The sequence below is a fragment of the Galeopterus variegatus genome, unplaced genomic scaffold (assembly GCF_000696425.1).
Source record: "Galeopterus variegatus unplaced genomic scaffold, G_variegatus-3.0.2 Scaffold4184, whole genome shotgun sequence".
Classification (NCBI taxonomy): Eukaryota; Metazoa; Chordata; class Mammalia; order Dermoptera; family Cynocephalidae; genus Galeopterus; species Galeopterus variegatus.
Genome location: NW_007730295.1, coordinates 70,973 through 88,613, shown reverse-complemented (window position 1 = coordinate 88,613; position 17,641 = coordinate 70,973). Strand labels below are relative to the sequence as shown.

At 38.4% G+C, this 17,641-nt stretch overlaps 1 protein-coding gene across 1 annotated transcript in view; it reads left to right on the top strand.

Annotated features, from left to right (window-relative positions):
* Nucleotides 1-3,242, top strand: part of CDCA2 (cell division cycle associated 2) — a 49,016-nt gene extending 45,774 nt beyond the window's left edge. Inside the window, exon 15 of the mRNA XM_008586951.1 lies at nucleotides 1,993-3,242. The gene's annotated coding sequence lies outside the window, so the exon portion shown is untranslated. The remainder of the gene's footprint in view (nucleotides 1-1,992) is intronic.
* The last annotated feature ends 14,399 nt before the right edge of the window (nucleotides 3,243-17,641 follow it).

Here is a 17,641-nt window from a genome sequence, read left to right as displayed (position 1 = left end):
TTCTCCCCCCCCCCCCCCCCCCCCCAGATAGTAAATGCTATATTAGTATTTTACTTAAAGGGTTGTTTTTTAGACCCAATGGTATGTGTCTTAATTTTTACAGAGGTTTTTTTTTTTTTTTTTTGTAAGTACGCATTTATCCCTGACTCTCTGTGGTAAAAAGCAGCTTTTACAATTGACTGATTATATCCAGATAAGAGTTTTTTCACAAAAGACAAATTAATAGAATTAGTGGAAATTTATGAAAATTGAAGGTAAGATAAGCTTGAAGACTTAAAGAAAGTGGGGTGAGATGTGTTTTTATTTTTAAAATGACAAAAAAATGTTAAAAATTTCAACAACTAGGAAAAATGGAAATTACAAACTTTGTTTTTCCTTTGGGTTAAATGTAAGAGAAGCTTTGATGACTTGCTTCATCTGTCTCAAATGAAATGTTTATTTTAGTAGTTAAATTAAAATCAAATCCTAAACACGAAATTTCAGAATTCTTCCAATAAACAAAATTTTTAAAATTTGTCATTATAAATGAATATATAATTTAGAAATAACATTAATATGAAAGCATTCTTTCCTTCAAATGAGATTCCTGTATACTTTGTTGGGGCAGGGGATTGGTTTCTTATGAAAATATGGCAGTTTTTTAAAGACTGGATTCCCAGATTATTCTAATTAGTCACAGGTAACTTGGAATTTAATTCATGGTTTTCCATAAAAAATTTTTGAAGACCAGAAACTCGCTTGAAAGGGCCCTGGAAAATTAGTTGACTGATAACATAAAGCATTTTTTAACATGGCATCTTCCAGTGGTTCTAACTTTTTATTTCATAATATCAGGTACTATCACTTGTCTGGTTTTCTCCAGTTAAACTTTTGCAGTATCTCCTAAGACTATTTTGGTGATAGCAGTTTGAAAATCTAAATTGCTATATATCTGGAATTTGTTAATGCTCATAAATCATTGTATCATTAAACAATTGTCTTTGAAATCCTTTAAATCATTAAATTCTCCCTCTCCATGATAGCAGAAACATGTTAACAAATAGAGCTCTCTATAAATAACACAACAGGGAAGAAAGCTCCTGCTGAGAGCCCATTTCCCCTCTGCAGATAGAGACTATTTGTTACCTTCTTGGCACCAGCAGGTCTGGGACTCCTGCTGCTAAAGACTAATGTATTTTACATTAACACTCAAAGTGATCCCCAATTTCTTCTGCTGAAGGGTGGATTGTTTAAAAAATTCTTTTATCTTTGCATGTAAATTACTTATGGACTTTCCCCCCATTTTATAGTTTGGTGTGGTTGGCAAGTCAATACCACTTGGGGGGGGGGAGGACTAATTAGCTTCTTATGAAGCTTTTTGGTCTAGGTAGTTTAAAAAGAAAAGATAAAAAGCTTTCAGAAACCTAAGTTGTTAGAAGGTTTTGTGTTTTAAATTTTTGTACTTTTCTTTAAATATGAAAGCTAAAAACTATTATTTCTGTCCTTTCTACTGTATGATAGTATATGATCTCAACTGTATTGAACTTGTAAAAATTTCACATGCTATGTTTTTCTCAAAAAGTGCTAATGAGGATTAGGGAAACATTTTGATCTGTGATTTGGCTTGGTTTTTCAAATGTAAAATTGTTCTCGTTTTCTAGCATTTATATACAGTTAAAAATATAAACACACTTTAGAAGTTCTATTGGTTTCAAACTGTATTATTATAAATATTTTCTTGGTATTTTCAAATAACAGACACAGTTTTCCTAAAAAGAATGGGTCGGAAAAATCAAAGCAATTTAGACATTTTTATCCACCAAGTCTCATTTGTATCCTCAGGTTTTGTGATGTTAGTCGTTTTTGTATTTGACCATGCTTTAATTCAGTTTCTTTTTATTAATGGTTAAATCAAAGACTTGGCTTCAAAATAGTTTTTTCCTGACTTTCTTTTTTTACTGCAGTAACAGACCCTTAGCCTGCCTCCCACTTACATCATTTCTATTCCTGTAGATCCTCATTTGTTCCAGAAGATGGCAGCTTTACACCTGGAGTCTCCTCCTCTGCATAAACTGAAAGCCAGCGTCGCTCTTGCAACCAAAAATAAAGGCTTTCCTTTATTTTTACTCATTTTTATTACAAAAGTAATATGTGTCTGTGGGAAAAGCAGAGAAGTGTAAAAAAATTTTAAAAGTGGAAATACTGACAACTGTCTTTTTTACCCCCACCCCATGCAAACATCATACAGTCACACCTTCCTCTCCCAATTTCTTTGTGTAAACGCTGCTAACAACTGGCATACATCTTCCAGACCTTTCCTGTATAAACATGAGTATGGTTTTGTTGTTTTCTAACAGGATGACTATAGGTACTGTTCTGCAACTTGTTTTTTCTTTATTCAACAAAAATCCATGAGTATCTGTCAGTCTTATTAGGGACAGCCCTTGTCCTACTTCAGTCTCGTTAACTCCTGCATAGAATTATACACTTTCCTTATCTATAATTTAGAAAGTCATCTCCTTATTAAAGGATGTGAGTTGTCTGCTATTGAAAATTATGCCACACTGAGCTTGTGCAAAAATGTCTGTAAGATAAATTCCTTGCAGTGAAAATAAGATGATTAAGTTATTTTCTGTAGATCTTAACTGAGAAATATCCCCTTACAGACACGTTAGCTTCTTGCCTCTGTCTCTGATTTTCCCCTCCTGCCACTTAATGCCGCTTCACTCTCATTTTCTGTCCCTGCTCCCACTTCTACTTAAGCTGGAGAACTGAGGGTGAAGCTTAAGACCTGGTGTAACAAGGAGAAAATGATTAATAATGCCTGCTTCATGCTGTAGATTGAAATAGCTATTTTTTTTAAGTCAGGTTTCTTGAGGTATAATTAACCTACAGTAAAATTCACTCTTTTTAAGCAGACTGTTTGAATTTATGCAGTCATATAACTACTACCACAGTCAAGTACTAGAACATTTCCATCATCCCAAAAGAAGTTTCCTCCTGCCTCTTTGCAGCTGGTCCCTTCTCCCTCAACCCCAGCTCTTGCAACTGCTGATCTGATTGCTGTCATTATAATTCTGCCTTTTCCTGAATGCCATAAATGTGATCATACAGTATGGATCTTTTTGAGTCCAGCTTTTCAAACTTAGCCTAATGCTTTTGAGGTTCATCTGTGTTGCATGTTATGTGTAGTTGATGCCTGTTTATTGCTGAGTAGTATTCCATTTTATAGATGTTCCATGTTTTGTTTATCCATTCACCCCCTGATGGATAGATATTTGGATTGTTTCTGGGTTTTGGCTATTACAAATAAAGCTGTTACAAACATTCATATATGGATCTTTTTATAGATACATGTTTTCATTTATCTTGGATAAATACCTGGAGGTGGAGTTCCTGAGATGTGTGGTTGATATATGTTTACCTTTTTTTTTTTTTGTCTTTTTCGTGACTGGTAAGGGATCGCAACCCTTGGTGTGGTGTTGCCCACACCGCGCTCAGCCAGTGAGCGCACCGGCCATTCCTATATAGGATCCAAACCCGCGGCGGGAGCGTCGCTGCGCTCCCAGTGCCGCACTCTCCCAAGTGTGCCACGGGCTTGGCCCAATATATGTTTACCTTTTTAAAAAACTGCCAAACTTTTCCATAGTGGCTACACCATTTTGCATTCCCACCAGCAACACATGAAATTTTATTTGCTTCACATCTTCACAAGCATCTGGAATTGTCAGTGTTTTTCATTTCGGCCATTCTAGTAGGTGTACAGCGGTATATCATTGTGATTTTGATTGATATTTCACTAATGACTAACGATGTGGAGCATCTTTTCCTCTGCTTATTTGCCATCCTTTTATCTTTTTTGTTGAGGTGTCTATTCAAATCTCTTGCCCATGTTTTTTGTTGTTGTTATCTTACCATTTTTGAGTTGGAAGAGTTCTGTGTATATTTGGTTACAAGTCCTTTATTGGATGTTTCTTACAAATATTTTTTCCCAGTCTGTGGCATGTCTTTTTATTTCCTCAGCACTGTCTTTTGAAGAACAGATTTTCATTTGATGAAGTTACCATTTTTTTTTCTCTAATGGTTCATGTTTTTTTGTGTGCTGAGAAATCTTTGCCTAACTGAAGGGCACAAAGATTATCTCCTATGTTTTCTTCTAGAAGTTTTATAGTTTTAATTCTCACTTTGATTTAACTTGTATGTGTCGTGTAAGGTGAGGGTGAAGTTTTGGTTTTTGTTTTTAATTGAAATTGTCCAGCACCGTTTGTTGAAAAGATTATCCATTCCTCATTGAATTACATTGACACCCTTTTTGAAATCCTTTGACCTTATACGTCTAGGTCTCTTTTTGGACTAGATTCCATTGATCTATGTGTCTATTCTTGCACCAATATGTCATCTTGATTACTATAAGAAAGTTGGTTGGGTTTTTTTTTTTTCCCTTTACTGTAAATCTTTTTTTTTTTTTTTTCCCTTTTTGTCTTTTTTTACTGACCAGCAACGGGACCGCAACCCTCGGCGTCGCGCCCGCACGGGGGACCGGCAACGGGATCGCAACCCTCGGTGTTGCGCCCGCACCACGCTCAGCCAGTGAGCGGGAACCGGTCTCCACATGGGATCCGAACCCTCAGCGGGAGCGCTGCCATGCTCCCAAGCGGCGCACTCTCCAGTGCGCCACCGGGCTGGCCCTACTGTAAATCTTTATTGCAGTTTATGTTTAAAGTTCTTTTTGCGAGGGGAAGAGGTCAAAAGGTCGACCGACAAAATCTATCTGGGGCCTCCAGTTATACTCAGTCCTGCACTACTATTTGGGGGCAAGAAACTAAGTCAATAATAATAAGGTATCAGAGACATAAGAAAACCTACCTCCCTGGGGTGCCTATATATCCAGCCCAATCTTCTGTAAATTAGTTTACTACAGTTCACTATTTAAAATTGTGACCCTGCATCGCTGTAAGATTCAGGCATCAAGAAATAACTCTTTTTGGACACAGTACTTTATATAGCAGTAGGAAAATAAAGTAAGGTGAATTAAAATAAGGTTCAAAATTAAATTGCCAAAAAAATTATCTGATAAGCCTGATTCACTTTTATAAACTGAGGTTTTTATTATAGTTTGGTTTAGTATAAAAATGGTAACTCTTCTTACTCAGAAAATAACCTTAGTATTTGAGAATTATTTTTTAACATGAGAAAATTTTCCTGCAGGTCATTCCAGGTAGGCAGATTATGGATTCATTAATACATGTGCCAGGCATTTATTCAGTAACTACTCCTGTGTGCCAGGCGTTAATGTCTAAATATCATTACTGCTTTCAAGATGCTAGTTTTCTCTAAGGGGGCAGAATTACAACACAAGGTGTGGTTGTAAAGGAATGCCCCAAACCTATCAGTCCTCCAGGTGTCACCAACTTCAGATCAAGTAAATGTTTTGTTTCTTTCTGCCATAAGTGATGCCTGGACAGAGTTCACTAATAGTTTTAAAGGAATGGGGATCCAAAAGGCACATTCCATTCCAAATGTCATTTCATCACTGAAAGTAGGCCATGTAGGTTGGCTTCGTCTCATAAAAGTTTTAAAGTCTTATTCTTAACTTCATTATGTTTTAACCTATGAATACATCTGGACAAAGCATGGATTTGAAACTGGACTACAGGTTGTAAATTGTACATAAAATGTTAAAGAACTCTTCTCCTCTTGAATGCTTATGCATTTCTACCTCTCCTACTACCAGGTTTCTTTGTGGTGTTTTCTCTGAAGGGTTTGACTTTGGGTTGAGAGTCCTAGATAGAGTTAGTAGAATTGGAATAAAAATAAATTACATTAAATAATTGTACATACAGAAAGTAGGGACATTTTTGGTCTTAATATATTTGAAGATTAATGTATGGTCTTGATTTGGCTCTAGAATGGACTAATTACTAATGTGCTGTGACTTAATTTCGAGTTTGTCTAATATTGTACTGGTGTGTTCATTTTTGTACATTCTTTGATGCTTTTCTGCTTTTTATGAAATTGTGATACTAACTACAAGAAACATAGGAACTTAAATGAAAAAGTGTGTAAATTACTTACTGTCATTCAACCAATAAATATTTTTGTTCCACATTTTTAACCAAGATCATGCCTGGTGTGACCTTAAAGATTTATTAAAAATGTTTTTGAAAATTTTTAGGAAATTGAGAAGTATTTTTTGGAACTGCTTCTATTTTTTGATACTTTAAGCATCATATCATTTATATGAAAAGAGAAAATAATTAAGCATGCATGTAAAAGAAAAATACAAGTTTGCATTTTCTAAGGGACTGGTTGAGATTTCATCACAAACTTTCCAATGCTTGGAGTGGTGACTTTCTTAAGTCTTTTTTCTGGTTTGTCTGAGGCACACAAATTGTCCAACTAAATGGTTTAATTTACATTCTGTGATAAACGTGGCCTGGAGGGATTCAAGCAGCTGGTATTTTGGTTTTAGGTGTGATTAAAGAAAACTCAAATTGTATGAAAATTTTAAAGTTCCAAATTCTTAATGTATGTGTGAATTTTTAAGCTCTGAAATTTAAAGGTAACGATTACATCTATTTACTACATCTGATAATTTTATTTGCCTACTTAAAATTTGCTTTAAAAAATTCTTACACTTTGGTATTGTTAAGTGTGGTGATTTGACAGTGGCATTTCTATTTTTGCAATTTAAAATCAAACTGTATTTCCAGTGTTCTGATGTTCTGGGTGCTTTTTGGTAAACAAGGAAGTAAATGTCAGTGTCCTCTGTTTAGGCACATCAAATAACCACTAAGTAGCATCAGGCATTTGCAAAAATAGGTTCTTCCAAATGTCTGATTTAAACAGTAATTTTTTCAATATGCAATTGGTGTCAAACAGTTGAAACTCTATAGAGAAATGAGTAGAAGAGGACTTTTCAGTTCAAATAAGGCTGGTTCAGATGCCAGGCACTTGAATGCAAAATGTACAGTTTTATGCATAACATTTGAACAGACACAGTGTGCCCATTTTCTAATTGTTTGTAACAGAGCGATAATCTAATGCAGTAGATCTTGTCTTTTCCTGTTTTAAGTATATACTGGGAATGAAGATTTCAGAAGTATTCCCTAACTCAAACCTGAAAAACCTGGTGTTAGTCTTGGGTGATTTCCAGTGACCCTCTGCCTCCCTTCTTCCTGCCCCCTGTGTAGATTTGGAACTGGGCAGCCATTTTTGTTTTTGGAAGGGAAAGGAGACAGATATAATGAATGACTTTTATTGTGCAATATTTCAAACTCTCTTGAATGCATTCGAATGGGATGGAAACTGTTCTGCCCTGTGTCATAGCCAAAACAAACAAAACATATTCCCTAAACCTGGATGTGTGTTTCTCTCAAACTGGCAGTAGAGTTCAGCTCTCAAACAAGAATTTGGTTTGACAATTTTTAGCCCTTGTTCAACTGAATATTAGAATAGGTCACAGCCAAAGCAAATACTGTGGGGAAATATTAATGCACTTATTTACAGCTTGCAGGTGGAATATTTTTTCTTAAAGTTGGAGATTTGTCTTCAGGAATTGCATTTGTGGTAATACTTTTAAATAGATTGCTTTTTTGTTAATATTTTAAAAATGAACTCTGATAATGTAACTCTAAATGTAAATATATTCTATAGATGTCCCTGAAGAGTGATAAATGCTTGAATTTAAGTATTTAAACATTTAGAGACCGTAAGAACCTGAGAATTCTAGGAATATCAGACCCAGCAAATATGCACTAATACTGCCTTGAGAATAGCCTTGAATGGCCCCCAAAGAATCCACTCTAGGAAGCTTCAATGGCTCCATTGTGATGGCAGCCTCCAGCATTGTTTACTGACTCCCACCACCCCCTCGTAGGTTGCTAAGTATTCCCTTCTTTGGACCTGTGGGGAGGAAGTATCCTGCACAATCAAGATAATTCATTTTGTAATGTGCCATTGTGCTTCATGACCCTGACATTATATTTATTATTAGTCACAATAATAACTTTGAATTTATGGGTTCCAGTGACCAACAGGCTCTTGGTTTGTGTCTTAACGAAGAAATACTGGAAACGACAAATTTATAAGCCAGGCAGTCTGCCTCACAATGGTAGCAAAGACCTCAACCCTTCTTTCAGGTCCTCCCTTTGAAATTCTAACTTTCATCGAATGTTTTGTTGAACAATATCAGACATGTGTGTGAATGGAAGGTAGCCATTGGGTATCCCATTATTTTAAGGAGTGGGTGTCTGGTTTTTTTGTAGTTTGTCATGAGTGGATAAGTGGGTATTGCTGAGGTCCATGGCTTTCAGGCTGTCAAGAGGCAAATGTGAATAACATTCGGGGGGGGGGGGCAATAGGAATTTCTCAGGAAAAAGCAGGCTCTTAGTTTTCAATCTAAATGTTGCTTTAAGTTCTTAGCATTCAAACTTAAATGTGGTAGATGGATAGAGTACTTTCTTTGGGTAACATAGGAATAATCAAACATTCTGGTTTATCTAAGTTCTATCTTTTTTTTTTTTTTTAAACCCTGGAGAGCTGAAGGGTTCCCTTTTAACCTAAGGAAACTTATTCTTGGGTTTGAAAATAATTTACCCTCTCCAGTTAAAACGGGAGCTTCTTAATTCCCACTGTGGCTTCCTTTCCCCTCAGAGAGAGACAACACAGCTTTCTTTAAATAAATAACCTGGGTCTACCTACTTACTCTCATGACCCTTAATCTAGGCTTTGTCCCTCCATTTTTCTTTATTCTTTTTATTATTATTATTATTATTATTTTCACAACCCACGCTACAGTAAAACATACAGAACACCCTTGCAACATGTCATGTATGTCCACATCTCTGAAATTACAGAGCAAGATGTACTATTGCTCCTACTTTGTAAAGGAGAAGTGATAAAGCCTGGAAGAGACTGGAGGTCTTCTGATGCTCAGCCTGTTCATTTCACTTGCTCCAGCTGCCTCCTCTGTGTTCCAGCACCCGGGTGCTTAAGGAAGGCCATTTAGAAACTTTGGCTGTTCCTGTCAAAGTTTAGTTAGAGGAGCCGTTAAAATCAGTAGCTACAACGGGCTTTTGAGGCCATCCAGAACCTCTAAAAAGTGGTCAAAAGTTGCGTCTGTTTTCTTAAAATTAACTGAATTATGAAAGTTGATTTACCTTTTCTTCTCTGATATGTTGGCGGTGGGGGATGTGGGGATTGGGAACAGGGAGGAAGCCAGAAGCAGCTCTGTTTAAACTAAAAGGGCCAGCACTTGGAATAAGCAGCATTCTCAACCCACTCCCTGCCCTGTAAATGTCCAAGTGCATTTCTATCCTGTTTCTCCAAGAGAAGAAAATAATCCTAGGCAGATCCCCAACACTTCTGAGGCGAGTGTCCCTTTGCCGCTTCCCACCCTCCCCTCTTGTGCTCTGCCATCCTCAAGCAAAGCATTGTTACCACCAGGCCAAAAGCTGTAACAGTATTAAGATGTTTTCCTCAACCTTGTCCCCAGAAAGATACTCTGTTTCCAGAAGATTGTTCTCTCCTGGGCATTACATCATGAATTGATTCAGTTCTTGGAGGAAGAAATTGGACAAAATATAATAGATTACCTCCTGGGGAAACATACTTAAGTTGTTAAGTATTCCCGCCAGAAAACTAAGAAACTGCTTATATATTACTACTCTGTCCACATTTAACCTTTCACCTTATTGCAGCTGAGCGGGGAGCTTTTTTCTGTAAAGGTTTTTGTTTTAGTGGGGGTCAGAACATTTCTCCTTTATTTTTTTAAGGAATACAAGCATTCTTTGTTTTTGCTATTACCCACATGTCCTCAGTTTCACGAGCCAGGGTATGCCACCAGACCCTACAGCCAGTTAGCATGCAGCAAACAGGGAAGGGGGTTGGGGGGGGGGATAGCTGCTTGATATATTTAATTTTCCTTAAGGATTTTTTAGCCTCTGGGGCATCGTGGCAAACAGAAAAGAAGGCAACACTTGTCGAACATATGGAAGGCTTCACCATGGCGATGTGGGTAGTGTGGCCTCGTAATCAATACCCATGCTGAAGAAAAGGATCGAGTTTCCTCTTTCTTGGGAACTGGTTCTCAGAGAAAGATGTTAATGATTGATGAAATAACTCCCATCCAATAAATAGTGCAGTAGGAAATGTGGGAGCTATTTTCTTTTCCAAGTTCACAAGTTGGAGTGGAGAAGGGGCTGGAAGAATTGGCCATATACATCTGCTGGCCTCAAATAGTGGTAACTTGGATGAACCTGAGGGACTGGTAATCACAAATAGCTTTTCATCACCAAATGCCCAGCTGGTGACTGGAAGCTTGTCAGTGTCCAGGGCGTAGTTAACAGATTGTAGGACCATGTAGTGAGCTGGCCTGCTCTACTGGCAGGATCATTGAAAACTGGATTGGTAGCCCCAGTTTCCTTTTCTGAGCAGAAGTACTCTAACCATGTCAGTAAATCTCAATATTGACCTGTCTCATAAATCTCCAGTCACAAGATTAGCACAGATCCACCAGGGCACTGAAATATGTTTCTTTATCCTGATAAAAGCCCTCCAGTGGCCCCCACTAGGCCCCTGAGTCAGCCTCAGAGGGTTCAGCTCCATTTCCGAGGTGTGCACCTGAGGAAAAGGTGAAAGCCTCTGTTGGGCTTAGTAAGATGTGACCATGGGGGAAGCTGGGCAAAGGGTTCACAGGGACTGTCTATGATTTTAGCAACTTCCTGTGATCCTATAATTATTTAAAAACAAAGTTTTAAAAAGTAAAGTGCTTAAAACAGCAAAAGCCTCTGTTAGTTACCTCATCTGTGAAATGGGAATATTAGTAATACCTACTTTATGTGGCTGCTAGGAAAGTGAGATATTATAAACATGGTGCATCTCACTTCTGTCAGCCCAGCATCCTATGCCTTGTTACAGGTGCCTCGTTACAGACGACCACCGACAGGTTGGCGAAACAAATGGAATAAGACTACGAGCCAAACATTATCAAGCAAGGGTGTTTACTCCAGAGAACCTGGAGGGGAAACTGAAAGTTCAGTGTTCTGCCCTCGTACAGACTAGAAGAGGCTTTATAGGGTTTGTCTGGGAGAGGGTTGGGCAACTCTTCTGAACACTCAGCATTCCCTGGTTTTCCTGTTTCGTACAAGATGTTCTTATGGGAATGCACTAGCCTTGGGGGAAAGGGAGGGGGGAGGGGTACAGGGTGAGAGGGTAGTGAACATGGCTGTGCTTATGTTAAGCTGATTGTGAGGCCTAATACCCATTCCCTTGGACACACAGTATCTAAAAGGAGAAAAGTATCTCTTTTATTTGTCTACAGTGTAGTCACTGCAGTAGATGGTTTTCCATGTGCCCTTGTTTTATGTGATCTTATTATTATGCCCATATTACAGAAAGGAAGCTGAGACTTCAAGAGGTTATGTGATTTGCCCAAGACCACATAGCTAGTCAGTGGCAGAGCTTGAATTAGGAGTCTGTCTTACTCTGAAGTCCATTCTCCTTTGATGAAAATGCTGTCACTGGAGAGGCAAAGATTTGGGGGTTATGAAAGAGAAGAGGGAGCGTCATACAGAAAGTGAGAATTTTCTCGGGTGCTAGACTTGCTGATGTTATCAGAACCGCCTTTGATGGGCCCTGCCCTCTACCACATCATTTCACATGTCTTTAGTCCGTAGCCTCATTCTGCAAAGTTTCTGCAAAAGGAATTCAGTCCCATTAGTACGTACATGTCAACTAGTGCACGTCTCTCTCCTGGTGTTGATTTGTCTTGATCAGATTGTGGGGAGGTTGTATGGAATCAGTAAGGTTGTGCGTGTGTGATCCTGTATTGAATACACCAGCTTTGGCTAACATTGTATACCATCTATTCACAACTCTGAGCCTTGCTCTTGTTTTTTCCTAGCCATGGAAATCAAATCTTTTCACCACCCCAAATGTGTCCACCTGTGGTTTAGCAGGAGCAGTCAGGTGTGCATTTCAGCCAAGGAGAGGGCAAGGTTGCTAGAGTCTGGCAGAAGATCAGAGTTTCCTTCAGGGGGTCTCATTCTGGCCTCGGGATGGCCATGGGGATAATTTGAGGTGAATTGCTGTCCCTCCATCCTGCTGGGCACCTCAGCCCTGGGAAGAGAGGTATCTGAGCCATGGGCAGCTGCTGCCATTTCTGTTGGGAGGTCTGGGAGGTGGCCCTGGCACAGACTGGATGGGAGCTGGCGCTGGTCTTGTTTGCAGGGCTTAGGACAGTGAGTGCCAAAAGAAATGTTTATTAAGTGATAATTAATTACCAGGCAGTGAGTAGAACATAATTTTAGTTGGCATGCTAGCTCTAAGTTGAGAGACTTATTAAAGTTAAGGGGTCCCTCCAGCTCCTTGCTTTAGCTCTAGTGGTACCAAGAAATTTGGGGTAAAGAATGGGAGTTCTCAAAGGAGTTAGCCTCCAAATTACCTCCTTTCCCCGATAGCATCTCCAAAGGGCTTTAGGAATCAATCTCTTTAAAAATCTATTTTACACTTCATTATTACATTTCACCTGCAGCAGGTTCCTGTACTATGGACACTGACACAGTAAAATGTCAATTATAAAATTTCGGGATATATTATTTTGTACTTGTAGTTCGGAAGACACAATATACCTAACCATTGTATAAAGTCACAGAATGATTGAGATGGAAAAAAAGGGGCGACAAATTTTTCCAACTTCTCACTTTATAGATGAAGAAACAAATAACCAGACAGTTATGTTAACTTGCCCAAGGTCACATAGCTTCTAATGGCAAGGCTGGGACCAGGTCTAGTCATAGGGCATTTGCCTTTCCCCCTCTGTGTTGTTTGTGTGGTTTGTGTTGTTCTCTCACCTAACCAGCTTCTCAGCATCTTGAAAGCAGAAACAATGAGGCTATCTTTTGTGTACCAACCACAGCAACCAGCTCACTGTTGGACACAGAGGACACATTTAATGATGGTTGAGAGGTTGAGGGGTTACGCTACTACTGCAGTGATGTGCCTTGCACTAGGGGCTGTGACAATTATTTCTGGCTTAAAAGCATGTGATCCAAATGCACTCTGCATCCTTGGGATGGTCATGGGGGCGGGGAGTGAGGAGGTAGACACTAGATGACTCTCAATCTTTCCAGTATTTCTGAAGTATGATCCACCTTAAACAGGGAACTTATTTAAAATGCAAGTGAAAACAATCTTGTCCTATTTTGAGGTCAGCATTTTACCTGAGGACAGTGTCCCTTTTGATTCTCTGCTCCAAGCAGCCCCTGGGCCCAAGAACACATTGATCCCAAGCTTTTTAAGCTCTCTGCTTCCTAATCCTTTTGTAAACTTTGCTTAGTCCTTTTGATGCTAGTAACCAGTGTGACTTCTGTGAGTCAAGACTACGGGATTTGAGTTTGAATCCCAGTGCCTTAATCACTGTATTGTTTGCTAAGTTACTTAGCCTCCCTGAACAGCCATTGCCCCATCTATAAAATGAACATATTCATAATATTTTTCTCTTAAAATTATTGTGAGGGTTGATTATGTGGCGGTAATGTGTGTAATGTTCCTTGTTTAGCATACTTCAAAGGGATGCAATAAGACAACATTGATTTTTACTTTTTTATTTTCACATAATTTTATACTTAAGGAAAAGTTACAGGAATAATACAAGTAACCTTTACTAAGATACCCCAAATATTAGTGTTTTACTTTATTTGTTTTCTCTATACATATATGTAGATATAGATACATAAATATAGATTTAGATCAATATCTATTTTTTTCTGAACCATTTAAGTAAAGTTGCAGACATGATGCCTCTTTACCCCTAAACACTTCAGTGTCTATTTCCTAAAAACATGAGATAACTTATTTAAGGTAATGACTTATTTAACGTTTCATAATGATTGAAGCAGTTCCACAGTGTGTCTGTAACTCTGACTCACAACATGATCCGGCTGACTTTTCCTGAGCACATATTATGTGCCAGGCATAGTGCTAGATTCTCTGAAAAATATTCCATCGCAGTCTCTCAACAACATGGTGAAGCAGATGTCATTAATTCCCTTTTGCAGATCATAGTAACTAAGACTCAAGGAAGTTAGTAAATTTCCCCAAAGACTTTAGTAAAGTGGTAGAACAGGAATTGGAACCCAATTCACTCTAGTAAAAATGGTGCTGTTTGTTGTCTGACAGATTGCCGATCACATTCTATTATAAAAATGAGAAAACTGTTTAAAGAGAATAAGAAGCATCTCTCATGGGGCTCCTGAGTCAGAGCGTGCTGATCTTCACTAAATTGTCCTTTACTTTGTGGCCTGAGCCGGGTTTTGTTTTTACATTTCTAATTCTCAGAGATGAGCTCTTCAGAACCTTATTTTAAAATAATTGTAATCCTTTTGCACAGCTTTGTTGCCAGCTGGGAACCAACTCTTTTTATCTTCAGATACCTTTAGTCAACTTTATTTTTGAAATGAAGGGTTATTTCCCCAGGGAGTGTTGACGATATTATTAACATTTTGAGTGGTTAGGCCTCACTTTAGAAACTGTAGATGTCATCTATTGGGGCATAGAGATTCTAGGAGCAGTTGAGAGCTGTCAGTTAGAGATAGGAGGTGCTCAGTTTCCCTGGGCTCAGGTTTCAGGACACATCTCTGTGTTTCAGGCCATTCTCCAAGGTCTCAGGCCCCTGCTCTAGGCCCTTCCTAGAGGAGAATTACTGTTGCTAGTTAGACCTATTTTTGGCACCAACAGGGGGAAAATGAGACCACAAGGGGATGGCTTATGCAAATCCAATTTCTGGGCATGCTCAGTGGAGAGGAGTTATATAACCCTGACAGCCAGGCATGTTCAATAAAGTGGAGTTTATCCTCTAAATGACCTTCCACTAGAGGTGCTAGAGTATTTTTGAATATGCCTGGTGCATGTGGTAGGATTTGACCAATGAACATGCTCCAAGAAGAGACCAACTGAGCATGTGCAAGACTATGTTATGTAATTGGGAACCACCCCCTTCACTGAATATTCATTAGAGGGCAAAACTATAAAAGCCAAATCCCATGAGAAGTTGGAGCTGTTACTCACTCTCCTGGAGCCCACCTGCACTGTCCTGAACTTTGTAGGTATGTATTTCTTACTTGGAGTGGGCCCTGCTCAGTCTCTAGAGCTAGGTCACTCTCTCTCTCAGTAAAATCTGTGTCTCTTATTTGGTACATTAAACTTATTCTCATTTTCTGCTGTGACTCTGCCCTTGAAGTTTTTCCTGTGGTGGAGTCAAGAACCTGATAAGAGGATGGGGTGGATTGAGGCTGGCTATCAGGCCTCCCAGACCCTGCCTCCAACATCAAGTTTGCTTTCTTATTCCCCAGCTAAATGTAGTTGATTGGTCCAGCTCAGACCTCTTATGCCTAAGCACAGAGGCCAACACAAACAACACAATACTTTGGGGTGATATATCCTTTAGAGGTTTTTAGTACTGAGGAATTTGGGTGGGACCCTTTTGGTTCCAGCATTAATTCTACTTAAATAGAATCCCGTGCTTGAATTGGCTGGCTATCGATTATATTAAAATTCAATCGGCAAAGAATTTTAAACCATGCACTTTAATAGACAAAGAACTCCAAGTAGCTTGGGAACCACCTGTTAGCATTGTTTGGCCAAGTTGAGAGAGAGAATCTGGGAATTTTTTGATCTTGGAAATGGGGAAACCGTTCTCCACAGAGGTTCAGAACTTGGGATCTGGGGTCAGACTGATCTGGATATAGATCCCAGCCCCACCATTTAACTGCATGACTCTGAGCAAGTTAATCTCAAATTCATTGTCTAAAATGATAGCAATGTCTACCTTTCAAGTTTTTTTGTGAGACTTAAATATAAGTAAAGCATCTAGGCTAGACCCTGGCCCTTAAAAAGTTCTCATAAAATGGGGGCTAATTATAATAAACTTGCATGGGGCAAAAGCTAATTCTTTTTCTCTATTCTATTTTTTTTTCCTCTTCTTTGCTCCTTTTTTCCTCCCTTCCTGTTCTTTCCCTTACTCTTCCCACACCCTTCTGATCCATCCCTCCTCCTTCAGTCCTACTCTGGATGATATGAAGTAAGATGTTAATTATTAAAGAACATCCGGTTCTTGGCATCCTATATAGAAAAACCCAGTGATGTCGAGGACCCTAAAGAGAATCGCTGATTTTGTAAAGGCTTAATAAAAGTCAGCAATCACACAAAAGCCTTTTCCCCCCTGAATCATTACATTCTGTTGTTCCTGAACATCTGGGCGGGGGAGGGGGCTGCCTTCACTAGGGCTTCCTCAAGACACAGCTTGTTGGGCTGTAGCTATGTCTGTGTTTATGCCTCATTTGGAACAGAAGTCATCATTCTAGGATTCTCTTGCTGGAGCTGCCACTAGCTATGTGGGTGAATTATTTCCCAACTTTGAACTTCGGTTTTGAAAATGGAACAAGTCAGACGAGACTTGCTATAATTGACGAAAGTCGATGAAAATACCACTCAGTTTTAATGCTTAATTGTATATGCTTATGTCATTTCCCATGTATCCATCTCAACTTGACAGCAAGCTCTTCAGGCAGGGACAGTGTCACACTGCATAGGAGAGAGTTTAAGATTAAGAGGCCCTGGTTTCAAGCCCAGCTTGCTACTTGCTAGCCCATGCAACCTTCAGGAAGTCACTGTACCTTTGTCGTCCATGGCTTTCTTCCACTCTAAAATGGGATTGATGCACCTAAAACACGGGGTTATCATGAGGACTAAATAAGGTAAGAATTAATACAGCATTTGGAAGGATTAAAAAGAAAAAGTTTAGGGCTAGCCCATGGCTCACTTGGGAGAGTGTGGTGCTGATAACACCAAGTCAAGGGTTAAGATCCCCTTACTGGTCATTTTTAAAATAAAAAAAAGAAAAAGTTCATTATTGTTATTTTTATTGCCCATAGAACCACCCACCACCGTGCAGCGTTCTATAAGTTTTCATTGAAACATTTGTTTTAAGAACAAAGCTAAGAATTTTGCTATTATTGATTTAAAAATCACTATAGAAGAGTAGTGTTGATATATAGTTAAAACCGATTTAATTTCCAATGCAAAAATTTTAAACATAAAAAATATGCTTTCAAAACCAGTAAAGGCTTTGAGTGATACTATGTAAATAATATTGATGTTAATAGTCTAGGTGCTTTAAGATTTATGTGATAAGAAAATATATAAAAAAAAAAAAAAAAAAAAAAAAAAAAAAAAAAAAAAAGAAAATATATCAAAATTAAATCTGAAATGAAATATTAATGTTCTGAGTAGCATTAATTTTTCTTTTTTTTTTGTGGCAGCTGGCTGGTATGGGGATCCAAACCCCTTAACTTGGTGTTACAACACCACATTGTAACCAGCTGAGCTAGCTGGCCAGCCCTCCATAGGATTAATTCTGTTAGGTGTTGTTTGTTTTTTTTTTTTTTTGTTTGTTTTCTTGTATAGTACATGGTTCTTAAATTTCCATAATTAAAAAAATTTTTTCTAATTATAGAAATAATATTGGAGAAGATAGTAAAAGTGAAAATGCAAAACTAGTTGTATTAGGATTATCCAGAGAAACAGAACCAATGGGAAATAAACAAACATATATATATAAAGCAATTTATTATAAGGAATTGGCTCATGTGATTATGGAGTC